Source organism: Lissotriton helveticus, chromosome 1_2 (assembly GCF_964261635.1).
Source record: "Lissotriton helveticus chromosome 1_2, aLisHel1.1, whole genome shotgun sequence".
NCBI lineage: Eukaryota > Metazoa > Chordata > Amphibia > Caudata > Salamandridae > Lissotriton > Lissotriton helveticus.
Genome location: NC_136058.1, coordinates 339,390,908 through 339,406,916, shown reverse-complemented (window position 1 = coordinate 339,406,916; position 16,009 = coordinate 339,390,908). Strand labels below are relative to the sequence as shown.

The window sequence follows — 16,009 nt, the reverse complement described above, 5'->3', positions numbered from 1 at the left end:
GAGGTGCTGGATTCACAAACTCCAGCAAATAGCACTTTAAGCAGATGAAGTCCTTTAGCCCTGTGACTTCAACAGGAGACTGGCACTCTTCCAGCCCTTGGAGATTTTCTCAGCAAAGAGTGAGAGTACACACAAAGTTCCTCTCTCCTGGTTCCTTGGCAAAAATAAAGAAGCAATGCAGGATTCCCCCAACAAACAGCACTCTGGCAGAAGGGGTAGGCAGTCCTTAGATCAGCAGGCTTCTTGTCCTTGGTTCAGGTTTCCTTGTCAGAAGTGATCTAAATTCTTGGTTCAGGGGTCCTTCTCTTATACCCCTTTTTGGCTTTGATCCCTTTGTCCATGCAGGGGAATTTCCCCCCATCCTGGGTTTGTTGTGGGTGTTGCCAGGCCAGAGCACCTGGCCTATTCACTGGGCAGGGCAGAGTCCTCAGCCGCTCAGCAGGAGCGGAGCCAGCATTGTCACTGGCAGGGGCAGGGCCATCAGCTGCCCGGCAGGAGGCGGGCCAGGAAAGTCCCAGGCAAGCACAGAGTCATCAGTCGCCTGGCAGGGGGGCGGAGCCAACATTGTATCAGGCAGGGCAGGCTATCAAGAGCTACTCTCCCCTACTCTCAATGCAAATGCCCCACTCATCCCACACTGACTCATTCAGACTCGCTGGAGCCACCCAGCTCCTGTCACACGCACACCAGAACCAGCAGAGACCGGTAGACAGTTAGACAAGAAAATAGCTACTTTCTAAAAGTGCTATTTTCAAACACAGAGTCCAAAAACCATCCACACAAACGGATGCGTTATTAAACCCTGAGTTCAGGGATACCAAACTCGACATTGCACCATGCTCCCCGAGCCCGCTAGGATTATAACATTAATAATCCTGGCAGCCCATTCTAACTGATGGAGAGCAGGCTACCTTACAATAGTGAAGAACGACTATGGATATAATTCACTATTAGGACATGCCAACCTTGTCAGGCTTGTCCTACCTTATGCTCACAATGCACCCTGCCCGTGGGCCTACCATAGGGGTGACTAACATGAAGTTAAGGGAAGGTTTAGGGACTGGCAAGTAGGTGTACTTGCGCAGTCCTCGTGACAGTCAGACTGCACGTGGTCTGGCAATGGCAGACCTTCAGACATACTTTTACTAGGCCGCTCTTGTGGGTGGCACAACATGTGCTGCAGGCCCACTAGCAGCATTTGTATTTACAAGCCCTGGCACTCCTGGTGCACTCTACTAGGGACTGATAGTAAACCAAATAAGCCAAACATGGAAGTCAACCAATACAGCAATTTCACATAGGGAGCACTTGCACTGTGGCACTGATCAGCAGTGGCACAGTGCCCAAAGCATATACCAGCAAAAACATCGTAAACAGAGGAGGCAAACAGAAAAAACGGAGGAGAGACTCATGCCAATGATGCCAGGTCTAACACGTGTCCCCTCCAGCTGAAATGTGGGGAGAACTACCCTTACCCTAGGGAGTCCTCATCACTAAGGCGGAAAAATCTGGACAGACCATCAGCATTGGCGTGATCTGTGCCAGGGCGGTGTTCCACCGTGAAGTCCATCCCCTGTAGGGAAATGGACCACCTCAACAGCTTTGGATTCTCACCCCTCATCTGCATCAACCATCTGAGGGGCCTGTGGTCTGTCTGCACCCGGAAGTGAGTCCCAAACAGGTAGGGTCTCAGCTTTTTCAGTGCCCAGGCCACAGCAAATGCTTCTCTTTCTATCGCACTCCACCTCTGTTCCCTGGGAAGTAACCTCCTGCTGATGAAGGCTACAGGTAAGTCTCGGCCCTCTTCATTCACCTGAGCTAGAACAGCCCCCACGCCATGCTCTGAAGCGTCCGTCTGAACAACAAATTCTTTAGAAAAGTCGGGTGCCTGGAGTATGGGTGCTGTGCACATTGCAGTTTTCAGGGTGTCAAAGGCCGTCTGACAGGCGTCAGTCCAGTTCACAAGTCGTGGCTGCTTCCTGGAAGTCAGCGAAGTCAAGGGGTGCACAATGTTACCATAATCCTTGACAAACCTCCTGTAGTAACCCGTGAGACCCAGGAAGGCTCTCACCTGAGTCTGGGTTTTGGGCGGTGCCCATGCCAGGATGGTATCAATCTTGGGTTGTAGGGGGGCCACCTTGCCGCTCCCTACTTGGTGCCCCAAGTACACCACTGAACCCTGCCCAATCTGGCACTTACTGGCCTTGATTGTGAGGCCTGCTCTGCGCAGGGCCAACAACACTTCCTGGAGGTGGCACAAGTGTTCTTCCCAGCTGGTGCTGAACACTGCGATGTCGTCCAGGTAGGCAGCACTGAAATCCTCCAGCTCAGCCAAGACCTGGTTGACCAACCTCTGGAAGGTGGCAGGGGCATTCTTCATCCCAAAGGGCATAACCCGGAACTGGTAGTGCCCATCTGGTGTGGAGAATGCTGACCTCTCTTTTGCCCCATCGGTCAAGGCGATCTGCCAGTACCCAGACGTTAGATCAAACGTACTAAGGTACTGGGCAGCCCCTAACCGATCGATGAGCTCATCAGCTCTGGGGATGGGGTGCGCGTCAGTCTTGGTGACTGAATTGAGTCCTCGGTAATCCACACAGAACCGAAGTTCCGGTGAAGCACCAGGCGCTGCAGCCTTTGGAACCAAGACCACGGGGCTGGCCCAAGGACTGCTAGAGGACTCAACCACCCCTAGGGCAAACATCTTGGAGACCTCCTCCTTGATGTATGCTCTGACCTTGTCAGTCACTCTGTAAGCCTTGTGCTTGACAGGAGTGCTGTCCCCGGTGTCTACATCATGGACACACCACTGAGTAACACCAGGAATCAAGGAGAACAGATCCGGGAATTGCCCCAACAAATGGCGACAATCCTGCTGCTGTTCAGGGGTCAGTGTGTCAGAGAGGACAACACCATCCACTGACCCATCTTGCTCTTTGGCATACAGGAGGTCAGGAAGAGGCTCACTCTCCTCCTCCATTCCAGCATCTGTAGCTAGGAGCATGCCCACTTCGGACCTTTCTAAGTGGGGCTTCAAACGGTTGACATGCAGGACCCGCAAGGGGTTCCTGGGAGACTTTAAATCCACCAGGTAGGTGACATCGCTCTTCTTCTCCACAACCTCGAATGGTCCAGTCCACCTGTCCTTGAGCGCACAAGGTTCCACAGGGGACATGACCCAAACTTTCTGTCCAGGCTGAAGCTCTACCAGAGTGGCCCTCTGGTCGTACCACCGCTTCATCTCCTCCTGGCTGGCCTCCAGATTTGCCTGAGCAAGATCCCTGAAGCGCCTAGTCTGGTTCCTAAAGGCCAGCATGTAACTGTATACATCCTGGGGAGGTTTCCTGGGAGATTGCTCCCAGCCTTCTTTGACCAGACTTAAAGGTCCTCTTACCGGGTGACCATACAAAAGCTCAAAGGGGCTGAACCCTAGAGACTTCTGTGGCACCTCACGGTAAGCAAACAACAGGCATGGCAAGAGGACGTCCCATTTACGCCTCATTGGTTCTTCAAGACCCATAATCATGCCTTTAAGGGTACGGTTGAATCTTTCAACCAACCCATTACCTTGAGGGTGGTAAGGAGTGGTGAACTTATAAGTTACCCCACACTCCTTCCACAGAGACTTCATATAGTTGGAAATGAAGTTGGTGCCCCGGTCTGACACCACCTCTCTGGGGAACCCCATTCGGGAGAAAACACCCATTAGGGCCCGTCCCACCACGGGGGCAGTCACTGTTCTGAGAGGGATGGCTTCCGGGTACCGTGTGGCATGGTCCACCAAGACCAGGATGAACCTGTTGCCCAGGGCTGTCTTGGGGTCCAGTGGCCCAACAATGTCAATCCCCACCCGGTCAAAGGGGGTACTGACCACGGGAAAAGGTTGGAGGGGAGCCTTCTGCTTCCGCCCGCTCTTCCCACTTGCCTGGCAAGTCTGACAGGTCTTGCACTGGATGTCTACATCCCTTCGCATCTGAGGCCAATAGAAATGGGTGACAAGCCTGTCATAGGTCTTGTCCTGCCCCAGATGTCCAGCTAAAGGAACGTCATGAGCCAAACCCAGTAGGAAGGCTCTGAAGCGCTGGGGTACCACCAGCACACGGGCTGACCCAGGCTCAGCAGCCTTAGGCTCGCTATACAGGAGGTCGTTCTCCCAGTACACAAAATGTGACCCTGACTGATCACCTGAGGTTTGGGCTGAGGCCTGCTGCCTCATACCCACAAGAGAAGGGCACACTTTCTGTTCTGCACAGAATTCCTCCCTGGAGGGACCACCATCCTGCTGCCAATGGGTCAGCTCGGGCAGGTCTCCCAGTTCGGCAACTTGTTCACCTGTGGGTTCCAGGGCATCCCCCTCGAGGTCTGCCTCCTCCTGGACCACGGGAACTACGGGGGACGGTTTCCCGCGCCCCCTGCCTCTTCTCTTCACAGCTGGGTCCTGGGCCATACTTTCAGGCTCCAGAACCCCATCAACACCCTTACTTGCTGTCATGGATCGAGTGGTTGCACACACCCACTCTGGCACACCCAACATTTTCAAATGTGTCTCCCTCTCCACCTTAGCCCAAGGGGAGTCTTCTAAATCGTTGCCCAGGAGACAATCAACAGGCATGGCGGGCCTCACAGCAACCTGAAGAGTACCGGAAACTCCCCCCCATTCAAAGGAAACTTGAGCTACCTCACACTCTTTCTGGGAGTTGTCAGCAGCTATCACAGGGTAGAATGCGTGGGGAACAACCTGCTCTCTGGACACCAAGTGACACTTGACAGCTGTCACACTCGCTCCGGTGTCTCTGAGAGCTTCCACTCTATGGCCATTAATGGTCACCCACTGCCTATATTTTTTAGTGTTACTAGGCAGAGGGGGGGGCGGGACCAATTCCATGTCTCCTAGAGAGACCAGGGACATCTCTGCGGGACCCTCCCCACCATGGGCAACCATCTCCTCCCCTCCCAGAGCTACACTAGCCAACTGACGGGGTGGTGCACTGGGTAGTGCACCAGACTTCTTCAAGGGACACTGAGGGTCATAAAAACGGTGTCCTACCTGCTTACAAACGAAGCAGGTCAGTGGGCCCCTATGACCAGGTTTACCTGGCGGGGCCTCTGATTTCTTCACAGGGGGAGGCTGGGAACCTTTCCCTTGGTTCCCTTGGGGATTACTTTGGGGCCCTTTCTGGGACTCCTTCTGTTTACCCTTGTCCCCCCCACTCTTCTGCTGGGGACCCTGCCCACCTTTGGCTGAGTCTCCCACTGGACCCTTGTGGACCCTGGTACTGACCCAGCGGTCCGCCTCTTCAGCAAGTTTTCTAGGGTTAGATATCTTGCTATCAATCAGGTGCTGGCGCAGCTCTGGAAAACAGTTATTAGACAAGTGCTCCCAAGCAAACAAATCATAAAGAGCATCATAACTTTCCACTTTGCTGCCCTTTACCCAACCATCCATGGCTCTGCAAAAATATGACACATACTCCACCCACGTGGTACCAGGCAACTTCTTACATTCTCTAAAGGCCTGTCTGTACTTTTCTGGGGTGAGGCCATACCTTAACATTAAAGCATCTTTCATATGAGCATAAGACGTCCTATTCTCAACAGGCATGTCTAACAGGGTATCTCTTCCCTCATTCACAAAGCGACCCCACAACCCCGCTCCCCAATCCTTCTCAGGGACCCGGTGGGCCAACAATGCTAACTCATATGCTTTAAACCATTGACCAATATCCTCATTCTTCTGAAAATCTTTGATCACATCTTTGGGAAAATAAAACCTACTTTCTGCAGGCACAGATGGGATGCTGCCACCAGAGGGATTCAATTCTAACTTTTTAGCTTGGAGCTCCAACTCCCTCAACTTGGTATCACGCTCAAAAGCTAACTTCTCTCTTTCAAACTCTAATCTTTTGATCTCCAAATCAGCTTCTCTCCTGCCTCTTGCATTCTCTATCTCCAACTGCCCATTTATCTTAAGTTTTGCCATTTCCATGTTGTAGGCTCGCTCCTTCGCCCTTTCTTCTCTTTCTTCAGGGGAAAGACCTTTGGAGGAAACACTGCTGCCAGGAGGGGATACAGGCCCAGTCACGGGCACTTCCTCCTCCCCTTCCTCTGTCGGTACCACCACCGGGGCAGAGGGGTCTCTGGCCTCTAACCAGGCCTCCAATGCTTTGGAATAGTCTCCTTTCCGGGAGATGCCTTTGGTAGGAACTTGAAACTGCTTGCAAAAGTATTGCAGTTGCTTCTTTTCGTATGTCCCTATCTTGGCTCTATCAAATTCCTCCACAACAACAACAAGGGGAGTGACTCCGGTATCACTCATGGTTAAAACTGGCAGTTTCAAAAATCAAGCTTCAGGAAAAGCGGAGAACAAAAATAGAATATCCAACCAAAACAGATTGTGGCTGCGCTATGGTCTGCTTTCACTATGTAGCGCACACTAATCACTGCACATGGGTCATAAATGCAAAGTTCAAAATCCCACCGCTGACCCACCAATGTTAGAAGCGGCTGTCTCTAGTTGGCAGAGGTATACACTTCTGACAAATAGGGACACACCTTTTCTAGTCAGGGCAAGGAGATCACACACTTAGATAACCCCTGCTCACCCCCTTGGTAGCTTGGCAAAGCAGACAGGCTTATCTCAGAGGCAGTGCGTTAAGCATTTATGACCACATACAGTAATAAAGTGAATACACTACAAATGGACACGACACAGTAGTATTATAAAAATAAGTATTTTTATATAAGGTTTAGCACAAGACCAAATAACGACAAAAATATACCACAGTCTCAATAAATACTCTTGGAAGGAAAAATAATAGTTCAAGCACGGTTTCTTCTTAGCACAAAGTCTTTAGTATCAAAAGCAACTCTTCTTCTCTAAAACACAGTTCTTGGCAACAATGTAACCCACACGGGAGTCACACGACGTCGAGGCAAAGTTAATCCAAAGGTTCGGCGTCGACCGCGAGGAGCGCTACGTCGAGCCCGGAGTCGCACAGACCCCAACAACACAGTACCTTGGAAAAGTGAAGCACTCGATGATCAGCGGCGTCGAGATGTCCGGCGTCGCGTCTTCGGCGTCGATCGGGCCTCGGAGTCGGGGCGATCTGCAGCGGCGTCGACCGAAGTCAGGCGGGAGCAGCGCTCACGGGATGAAGCAGGATACGGCGTCGTCGATGTCGATGTTGCAAGAGTGAGCAGCGCTCACGGCGTCGAGAGGGCTCGAAGTCGATGCGATCAGCAGCGGTGCAGACACGGGGTCACTTGGAGCTGGAGCCGAACTCACTACTCACTGGCGTTGCTGCTGGCGTCGATCGGGCCCGGCGGCCGGCGTCGAGGAAGCGGGACACTGGAGCCGTTACTCACGATGTCGAGCTGGATTCGGCGGCGTCCGTCGGCGTCGAGATTGCTGGATTCTTTCAGAGGTGCTGGATTCACAAACTCCAGCAAATAGCACTTTAAGCAGATGAAGTCCTTTAGCCCTGTGACTTCAACAGGAGACTGGCACTCTTCCAGCCCTTGGAGATTTTCTCAGCAAAGAGTGAGAGTACACACAAAGTTCCTCTCTCCTGGTTCCTTGGCAAAAATAAAGAAGCAATGCAGGATTCCCCCAACAAACAGCACTCTGGCAGAAGGGGTAGGCAGTCCTTAGATCAGCAGGCTTCTTGTCCTTGGTTCAGGTTTCCTTGTCAGAAGTGATCTAAATTCTTGGTTCAGGGGTCCTTCTCTTATACCCCTTTTTGGCTTTGATCCCTTTGTCCATGCAGGGGAATTTCCCCCCATCCTGGGTTTGTTGTGGGTGTTGCCAGGCCAGAGCACCTGGCCTATTCACTGGGCAGGGCAGAGTCCTCAGCCGCTCAGCAGGAGCGGAGCCAGCATTGTCACTGGCAGGGGCAGGGCCATCAGCTGCCCGGCAGGAGGCGGGCCAGGAAAGTCCCAGGCAAGCACAGAGTCATCAGTCGCCTGGCAGGGGGGCGGAGCCAACATTGTATCAGGCAGGGCAGGCTATCAAGAGCTACTCTCCCCTACTCTCAATGCAAATGCCCCACTCATCCCACACTGACTCATTCAGACTCGCTGGAGCCACCCAGCTCCTGTCACACGCACACCAGAACCAGCAGAGACCGGTAGACAGTTAGACAAGAAAATAGCTACTTTCTAAAAGTGCTATTTTCAAACACAGAGTCCAAAAACCATCCACACAAACGGATGCGTTATTAATCCCTGAGTTCAGGGATACCAAACTCGACATTGCACCATGCTCCCCGAGCCCGCTAGGATTATAACATTAATAATCCTGGCAGCCCATTCTAACTGATGGAGAGCAGGCTACCTTACAATAGTGAAGAACGACTATGGATATAATTCACTATTAGGACATGCCAACCTTGTCAGGCTTGTCCTACCTTATGCTCACAATGCACCCTGCCCGTGGGCCTACCATAGGGGTGACTAACATGAAGTTAAGGGAAGGTTTAGGGACTGGCAAGTAGGTGTACTTGCGCAGTCCTCGTGACAGTCAGACTGCACGTGGTCTGGCAATGGCAGACCTTCAGACATACTTTTACTAGGCCGCTCTTGTGGGTGGCACAACATGTGCTGCAGGCCCACTAGCAGCATTTGTATTTACAAGCCCTGGCACTCCTGGTGCACTCTACTAGGGACTGATAGTAAACCAAATAAGCCAAACATGGAAGTCAACCAATACAGCAATTTCACATAGGGAGCACTTGCACTGTGGCACTGATCAGCAGTGGCACAGTGCCCAAAGCATATACCAGCAAAAACATCGTAAACAGAGGAGGCAAACAGAAAAAACGGAGGAGAGACTCATGCCAATGATGCCAGGTCTAACACGTATAGACCAGGAAGATAATCCAGGTGCGAGGCTTAAGGATTTTCCTGACTGAGACTTTATGCTGCAGTGTCAAGGGGGTTGACTTGGCAGACACTTACATTCAGGGTTTCCATGCATACAGTAAAACTTGGCATACAAGGGGATGTAGCTCAGTGGTAGAGCGCATGCTTTGCATGTATGAGGCCCCGGGTTCAATCCCCGGCATCTCCAGACTTTTGCCATGCTTATCTTGGATTTTGGCAGAAAACTAGGCTGGCTGTCAGTATTAAGGAAGAGATATGTCATGCAACTGGGATACGAACCCCACTTAAACTGTGAGACGTGTGCCTTGGAAAACCCCATGAAATGGGGCTATCTCATTTTTGATGCTTATAGAACCAAAGAATCTTACTTGTTTAAGCCATCAAAGTGATGATTAATCTTGGCAATCTTAATACATTTAGGATAGAAATCGGTGGCAGCCATCTTGGTCATTGGTAAGGGTTCTTCCTCTAAACCAGAGACTCTCTACAGTAGCTTCAAGAAAAACTGAATATGTTGCCTTTACTCTACTGATTTGTCCATTCTCTTTCCTTTCAAAAATGAACCCAAAATGCATGTTCTTGAAGCTGGGTGCGTGGTAATGACTCCCATAACTTTCTGTCATTTTTCTCACGGTTAAAGGCTTCCATCCATTTGCCACCAATGCTTCCTAAGGTCTTTGTATCAAAGTTCCTTTCCTTTCTGTAAAATTCATCATTGCGGCGCCCCTGCTTTTCACCAAGCCAAGACGGAACATCCACTTTGGTGTGAAATCCTCCTTTGAGGTGATAAGACGTAACTCACAGTGTGCTCTCAGAAGTGGTAGCTTTGAGAGGGAGCCGCGATTAATATTGATGATTTTCATCTGTCTGCTCCTGGTCCCCACCCCCCACAACCTTTCTTGAGCGAGAGGTAATTTCAGTGCTATGAGCTTCTGCTACCCCTCCTTCGATAGCTCAGTTGGTAGAGCGGAGGACTGTAGCATTAATTCGGGCATCCTTAGGTCGCTGGTTCAAATCCGGCTCGAAGGATTTTGTGGTTTCATTTCCATGTCTTTTGCTGTTAATCAACAATACCTTCCGTTGATTATGAAAAAGTCCCCGAGCTTCGATAAATACTGGAAAAGAAGCGTACTCTATCTGCTTTCAAAGGGAATTGATGACATAGTCATCGCTAGGGGAGGCGTGAAGAACAGTAAAGGAAACCTGCTGATCAAAACTGCTACCAAAGCATTGCATTAGTACATGTATGCCCTTGGCAGACTTCCAATTGCATTGCACCACGGTAGCTGCTTGGCAGCCAATCACACTGTGACTTGCCTTCAATTTGAGTGTCCACCGATGGGCAAGAGGGCATAGCCAATGGAATCATCCCCCGAAAGGCTGAGCAAGCTGGAAAGTAGACCAACAGTTTACACATTTGGGGAAATCCTGAGAAGTTTTGCATTCCAAACTGAGCAAATAAAAGCCCTGCCGGAGAATCGAACCCTGATTGCACTAAGTATATGCTCCATGAAGACAGCCCTCACGTAAGGCGTGGGCAATTTCATCCCTGACACTTTACATTCTAGTCTCAAATCGAGACTTTGCAGTCCGTGGGCTCCAGAGTCTCCTTGCATCCAGCAAAACTTTAGAGGGCAGTGGAGGGGATGTAGCTCAGTGGTAGAGCGCATGCTTCGCATGTATGAGGCCCCGGGTTCAATCCCCGGCATCTCCAGGAGTCGCTGTTCTGTATCTCGGCTTTTTCCAGAAGGCTAGCCTGCCACCTTGTGGAAAGTTGAGGTTTCTCAGGCAGTTGGGGGGTCAGAACCCCACTTAAATAGGTTGCATTGAAAAATATTGTTTGAAATAGGCATAGTTTCCACTTTTCAAGAAAATCTGAGAATTTTGCTTGCCAAAAGGAGGAAATAAATGCCCTCTCTGAGGATCGAACTCAGGACCTTCAGATTATGAGACTGACGCGCTGCCTACTGCGCTAAGAAGGCTGCACACAAGCATCTCTAAACAAGACTATAGACCAGGAAGATAATCCAGGTGCGAGGCTTAAGGATTTTCCTGACTGAGACTTTATGCTGCAGTGTCAAGTGGGTTGACTTGGCAGACACTTACATTCAGGGTTTCCATGCATACAGTAAAACTTGGCATACAAGGGGATGTAGCTCAGTGGTAGAGCGCATGCTTTGCATGTATGAGGCCCCGGGTTCAATTCCCGGCATCTCCAGACTTTTGCCATGCTTATCTTGGATTTTGGCAGAAAACTAGGCTGGCTGTCAGTATTAAGGAAGAGATATGTCATGCAACTGGGATACGAACCCCACTTAAACTGTGAGACGTGTGCCTTGGAAAACCCCATGAAATGGGGCTATCTCATTTTTGATGCTTATAGAACCAAAGAATCTTACTTGTTTAAGCCATCAAAGTGATGATTAATCTTGGCAATCTTAATACATTTAGGATAGAAATCGGTGGCAGCCATCTTGGTCATTGGTAAGGGTTCTTCCTCTAAACCAGAGACTCTCTACAGTAGCTTCAAGAAAAACTGAATATGTTGCCTTTACTCTACTGATTTTTCCATTCTCTTTCCTTTCAAAAATGAACCCAAAATGCATGTTCTTGAAGCTGGGTGCGTGGTAATGACTCCCATAACTTTCTGTCATTTTTCTCACGGTTAAAGGCTTCCATCCATTTGCCACCAATGCTTCCTAAGGTCTTTGTATCAAAGTTCCTTTCCTTTCTGTAAAATTCATCATTGCGGCGCCCCTGCTTTTCACCAAGCCAAGACGGAACATCCACTTTGGTGTGAAATCCTCCTTTGAGGTGATAAGACGTAACTCACAGTGTGCTCTCAGAAGTGGTAGCTTTGAGAGGGAGCCGCGATTAATATTGATGATTTTCATCTGTCTGCTCCTGGTCCCCACCCCCCACAACCTTTCTTGAGCGAGAGGTAATTTCAGTGCTATGAGCTTCTGCTACCCCTCCTTCGATAGCTCAGTTGGTAGAGCGGAGGACTGTAGCATTAATTCGGGCATCCTTAGGTCGCTGGTTCAAATCCGGCTCGAAGGATTTTGTGGTTTCATTTCCATGTCTTTTGCTGTTAATCAACAATACCTTCCGTTGATTATGAAAAAGTCCCCGAGCTTCGATAAATACTGGAAAAGAAGCGTACTCTATCTGCTTTCAAAGGGAATTGATGACATAGTCATCGCTAGGGGAGGCGTGAAGAACAGTAAAGGAAACCTGCTGATCAAAACTGCTACCAAAGCATTGCATTAGTACATGTATGCCCTTGGCAGACTTCCAATTGCATTGCACCACGGTAGCTGCTTGGCAGCCAATCACACTGTGACTTGCCTTCAATTTGAGTGTCCACCGATGGGCAAGAGGGCATAGCCAATGGAATCATCCCCCGAAAGGCTGAGCAAGCTGGAAAGTAGACCAACAGTTTACACATTTGGGGAAATCCTGAGAAGTTTTGCATTCCAAACTGAGCAAATAAAAGCCCTGCTGGAGAATCGAACCCTGATTGCACTAAGTATATGCTCCATGAAGACAGCCCTCACGTAAGGCGTGGGCAATTTCATGCCTGACACTTTACATTCTAGTCTCAAATCGAGACTTTGCAGTCCGTGGGCTCCAGAGTCTCCTTGCATCCAGCAAAACTTTAGAGGGCAGTGGAGGGGATGTAGCTCAGTGGTAGAGCGCATGCTTCGCATGTATGAGGCCCCGGGTTCAATCCCCGGCATCTCCAGGAGTCGCTGTTCTGTATCTCGGCTTTTTCCAGAAGGCTAGCCTGCCACCTTGTGGAAAGTTGAGGTTTCTCAGGCAGTTGGGGGGTCAGAACCCCACTTAAATAGGTTGCATTGAAAAATATTGTTTGAAATAGGCATAGTTTCCACTTTTCAAGAAAATCTGAGAATTTTGCTTGCCAAAAGGAGGAAATAAATGCCCTCTCTGAGGATCGAACTCAGGACCTTCAGATTATGAGACTGACGCGCTGCCTACTGCGCTAAGAAGGCTGCACACAAGCATCTCTAAACAAGACTATAGACCAGGAAGATAATCCAGGTGCGAGGCTTAAGGATTTTCCTGACTGAGACTTTATGCTGCAGTGTCAAGGGGGTTGACTTGGCAGACACTTACATTCAGGGTTTCCATGCATACAGTAAAACTTGGCATACAAGGGGATGTAGCTCAGTGGTAGAGCGCATGCTTTGCATGTATGAGGCCCCGGGTTCAATCCCCGGCATCTCCAGACTTTTGCCATGCTTATCTTGGATTTTGGCAGAAAACTAGGCTGGCTGTCAGTATTAAGGAAGAGATATGTCATGCAACTGGGATACGAACCCCACTTAAACTGTGAGACGTGTGCCTTGGAAAACCCCATGAAATGGGGCTATCTCATTTTTGATGCTTATAGAACCAAAGAATCTTACTTGTTTAAGCCATCAAAGTGATGATTAATCTTGGCAATCTTAATACATTTAGGATAGAAATCGGTGGCAGCCATCTTGGTCATTGGTAAGGGTTCTTCCTCTAAACCAGAGACTCTCTACAGTAGCTTCAAGAAAAACTGAATATGTTGCCTTTACTCTACTGATTTGTCCATTCTCTTTCCTTTCAAAAATGAACCCAAAATGCATGTTCTTGAAGCTGGGTGCGTGGTAATGACTCCCATAACTTTCTGTCATTTTTCTCACGGTTAAAGGCTTCCATCCATTTGCCACCAATGCTTCCTAAGGTCTTTGTATCAAAGTTCCTTTCCTTTCTGTAAAATTCATCATTGCGGCGCCCCTGCTTTTCACCAAGCCAAGACGGAACATCCACTTTGGTGTGAAATCCTCCTTTGAGGTGATAAGACGTAACTCACAGTGTGCTCTCAGAAGTGGTAGCTTTGAGAGGGAGCCGCGATTAATATTGATGATTTTCATCTGTCTGCTCCTGGTCCCCACCCCCCACAACCTTTCTTGAGCGAGAGGTAATTTCAGTGCTATGAGCTTCTGCTACCCCTCCTTCGATAGCTCAGTTGGTAGAGCGGAGGACTGTAGCATTAATTCGGGCATCCTTAGGTCGCTGGTTCAAATCCGGCTCGAAGGATTTTGTGGTTTCATTTCCATGTCTTTTGCTGTTAATCAACAATACCTTCCGTTGATTATGAAAAAGTCCCCGAGCTTCGATAAATACTGGAAAAGAAGCGTACTCTATCTGCTTTCAAAGGGAATTGATGACATAGTCATCGCTAGGGGAGGCGTGAAGAACAGTAAAGGAAACCTGCTGATCAAAACTGCTACCAAAGCATTGCATTAGTACATGTATGCCCTTGGCAGACTTCCAATTGCATTGCACCACGGTAGCTGCTTGGCAGCCAATCACACTGTGACTTGCCTTCAATTTGAGTGTCCACCGATGGGCAAGAGGGCATAGCCAATGGAATCATCCCCCGAAAGGCTGAGCAAGCTGGAAAGTAGACCAACAGTTTACACATTTGGGGAAATCCTGAGAAGTTTTGCATTCCAAACTGAGCAAATAAAAGCCCTGCTGGAGAATCGAACCCTGATTGCACTAAGTATATGCTCCATGAAGACAGCCCTCACGTAAGGCGTGGGCAATTTCATGCCTGACACTTTACATTCTAGTCTCAAATCGAGACTTTGCAGTCCGTGGGCTCCAGAGTCTCCTTGCATCCAGCAAAACTTTAGAGGGCAGTGGAGGGGATGTAGCTCAGTGGTAGAGCGCATGCTTTGCATGTATGAGGCCCCGGGTTCAATCCCCGGCATCTCCAGACTTTTGCCATGCTTATCTTGGATTTTGGCAGAAAACTAGGCTGGCTGTCAGTATTAAGGAAGAGATATGTCATGCAACTGGGATACGAACCCCACTTAAACTGTGAGACGTGTGCCTTGGAAAACCCCATGAAATGGGGCTATCTCATTTTTGATGCTTATAGAACCAAAGAATCTTACTTGTTTAAGCCATCAAAGTGATGATTAATCTTGGCAATCTTAATACATTTAGGATAGAAATCGGTGGCAGCCATCTTGGTCATTGGTAAGGGTTCTTCCTCTAAACCAGAGACTCTCTACAGTAGCTTCAAGAAAAACTGAATATGTTGCCTTTACTCTACTGATTTGTCCATTCTCTTTCCTTTCAAAAATGAACCCAAAATGCATGTTCTTGAAGCTGGGTGCGTGGTAATGACTCCCATAACTTTCTGTCATTTTTCTCACGGTTAAAGGCTTCCATCCATTTGCCACCAATGCTTCCTAAGGTCTTTGTATCAAAGTTCCTTTCCTTTCGGTAAAATTCATCATTGCGGCGCCCCTGCTTTTCACCAAGCCAAGACGGAACATCCACTTTGGTGTGAAATCCTCCTTTGAGGTGATAAGACGTAACTCACAGTGTGCTCTCAGAAGTGGTAGCTTTGAGAGGGAGCCGCGATTAATATTGATGATTTTCATCTGTCTGCTCCTGGTCCCCACCCCCCACAACCTTTCTTGAGCGAGAGGTAATTTCAGTGCTATGAGCTTCTGCTACCCCTCCTTCGATAGCTCAGTTGGTAGAGCGGAGGACTGTAGCATTAATTCGGGCATCCTTAGGTCGCTGGTTCAAATCTGTCTCGAAGGATTTTGTGGTTTCATTTCCATGTCTTTTGCTGTTAATCAACAATACCTTCCGTTGATTATGAAAAAGTCCCCGAGCTTCGATAAATACTGGAAAAGAAGCGTACTCTATCTGCTTTCAAAGGGAATTGATGACATAGTCATCGCTAGGGGAGGCGTGAAGAACAGTAAAGGAAACCTGCTGATCAAAACTGCTACCAAAGCATTGCATTAGTACATGTATGCCCTTGGCAGACTTCCAATTGCATTGCACCACGGTAGCTGCTTGGCAGCCAATCACACTGTGACTTGCCTTCAATTTGAGTGTCCACCGATGGGCAAGAGGGCATAGCCAATGGAATCATCCCCCGAAAGGCTGAGCAAGCTGGAAAGTAGACCAACAGTTTACACATTTGGGGAAATCCTGAGAAGTTTTGCATTCCAAACTGAGCAAATAAAAGCCCTGCCGGAGAATCGAACCCTGATTGCACTAAGTATATGCTCCATGAAGACAGCCCTCACGTAAGGCGTGGGCA

At 49.1% G+C, this 16,009-nt stretch overlaps 12 non-coding genes across 12 annotated transcripts; 10 read left to right on the top strand and 2 right to left on the bottom strand.

Annotated features, from left to right (window-relative positions):
• The first annotated feature begins 8,995 nt into the window (after positions 1-8,995).
• Positions 8,996-9,067, top strand: TRNAA-UGC (transfer RNA alanine (anticodon UGC)). Its single transcript has one exon. It is a non-coding gene; the product is annotated as a tRNA-Ala (tRNA).
• A 756-nt stretch (positions 9,068-9,823) lies between these two features.
• TRNAY-GUA (transfer RNA tyrosine (anticodon GUA)) lies at positions 9,824-9,909 on the top strand. Its single transcript is given in 2 exon segments — positions 9,824-9,860; positions 9,874-9,909. It is a non-coding gene; the product is annotated as a tRNA-Tyr (tRNA).
• Positions 9,910-10,522: 613 nt separating this feature from the next.
• TRNAA-CGC (transfer RNA alanine (anticodon CGC)) lies at positions 10,523-10,594 on the top strand. The gene has a single exon. It is a non-coding gene; the product is annotated as a tRNA-Ala (tRNA).
• A 195-nt stretch (positions 10,595-10,789) lies between these two features.
• On the bottom strand, positions 10,790-10,862 carry TRNAM-CAU (transfer RNA methionine (anticodon CAU)). Its single transcript has one exon. It is a non-coding gene; the product is annotated as a tRNA-Met (tRNA).
• Positions 10,863-11,026: 164 nt separating this feature from the next.
• Positions 11,027-11,098, top strand: TRNAA-UGC (transfer RNA alanine (anticodon UGC)). Its single transcript has one exon. It is a non-coding gene; the product is annotated as a tRNA-Ala (tRNA).
• Positions 11,099-11,854: 756 nt separating this feature from the next.
• On the top strand, positions 11,855-11,940 carry TRNAY-GUA (transfer RNA tyrosine (anticodon GUA)). Its single transcript is given in 2 exon segments — positions 11,855-11,891; positions 11,905-11,940. It is a non-coding gene; the product is annotated as a tRNA-Tyr (tRNA).
• Positions 11,941-12,553: 613 nt separating this feature from the next.
• On the top strand, positions 12,554-12,625 carry TRNAA-CGC (transfer RNA alanine (anticodon CGC)). The gene has a single exon. It is a non-coding gene; the product is annotated as a tRNA-Ala (tRNA).
• Positions 12,626-12,820: 195 nt separating this feature from the next.
• Positions 12,821-12,893, bottom strand: TRNAM-CAU (transfer RNA methionine (anticodon CAU)). Its single transcript has one exon. It is a non-coding gene; the product is annotated as a tRNA-Met (tRNA).
• Positions 12,894-13,057: 164 nt separating this feature from the next.
• On the top strand, positions 13,058-13,129 carry TRNAA-UGC (transfer RNA alanine (anticodon UGC)). Its single transcript has one exon. It is a non-coding gene; the product is annotated as a tRNA-Ala (tRNA).
• A 756-nt stretch (positions 13,130-13,885) lies between these two features.
• TRNAY-GUA (transfer RNA tyrosine (anticodon GUA)) lies at positions 13,886-13,971 on the top strand. The gene is given in 2 exon segments: positions 13,886-13,922; positions 13,936-13,971. It is a non-coding gene; the product is annotated as a tRNA-Tyr (tRNA).
• A 613-nt stretch (positions 13,972-14,584) lies between these two features.
• TRNAA-UGC (transfer RNA alanine (anticodon UGC)) lies at positions 14,585-14,656 on the top strand. The gene has a single exon. It is a non-coding gene; the product is annotated as a tRNA-Ala (tRNA).
• Positions 14,657-15,412: 756 nt separating this feature from the next.
• On the top strand, positions 15,413-15,498 carry TRNAY-GUA (transfer RNA tyrosine (anticodon GUA)). Its single transcript is given in 2 exon segments — positions 15,413-15,449; positions 15,463-15,498. It is a non-coding gene; the product is annotated as a tRNA-Tyr (tRNA).
• The last annotated feature ends 511 nt before the right edge of the window (positions 15,499-16,009 follow it).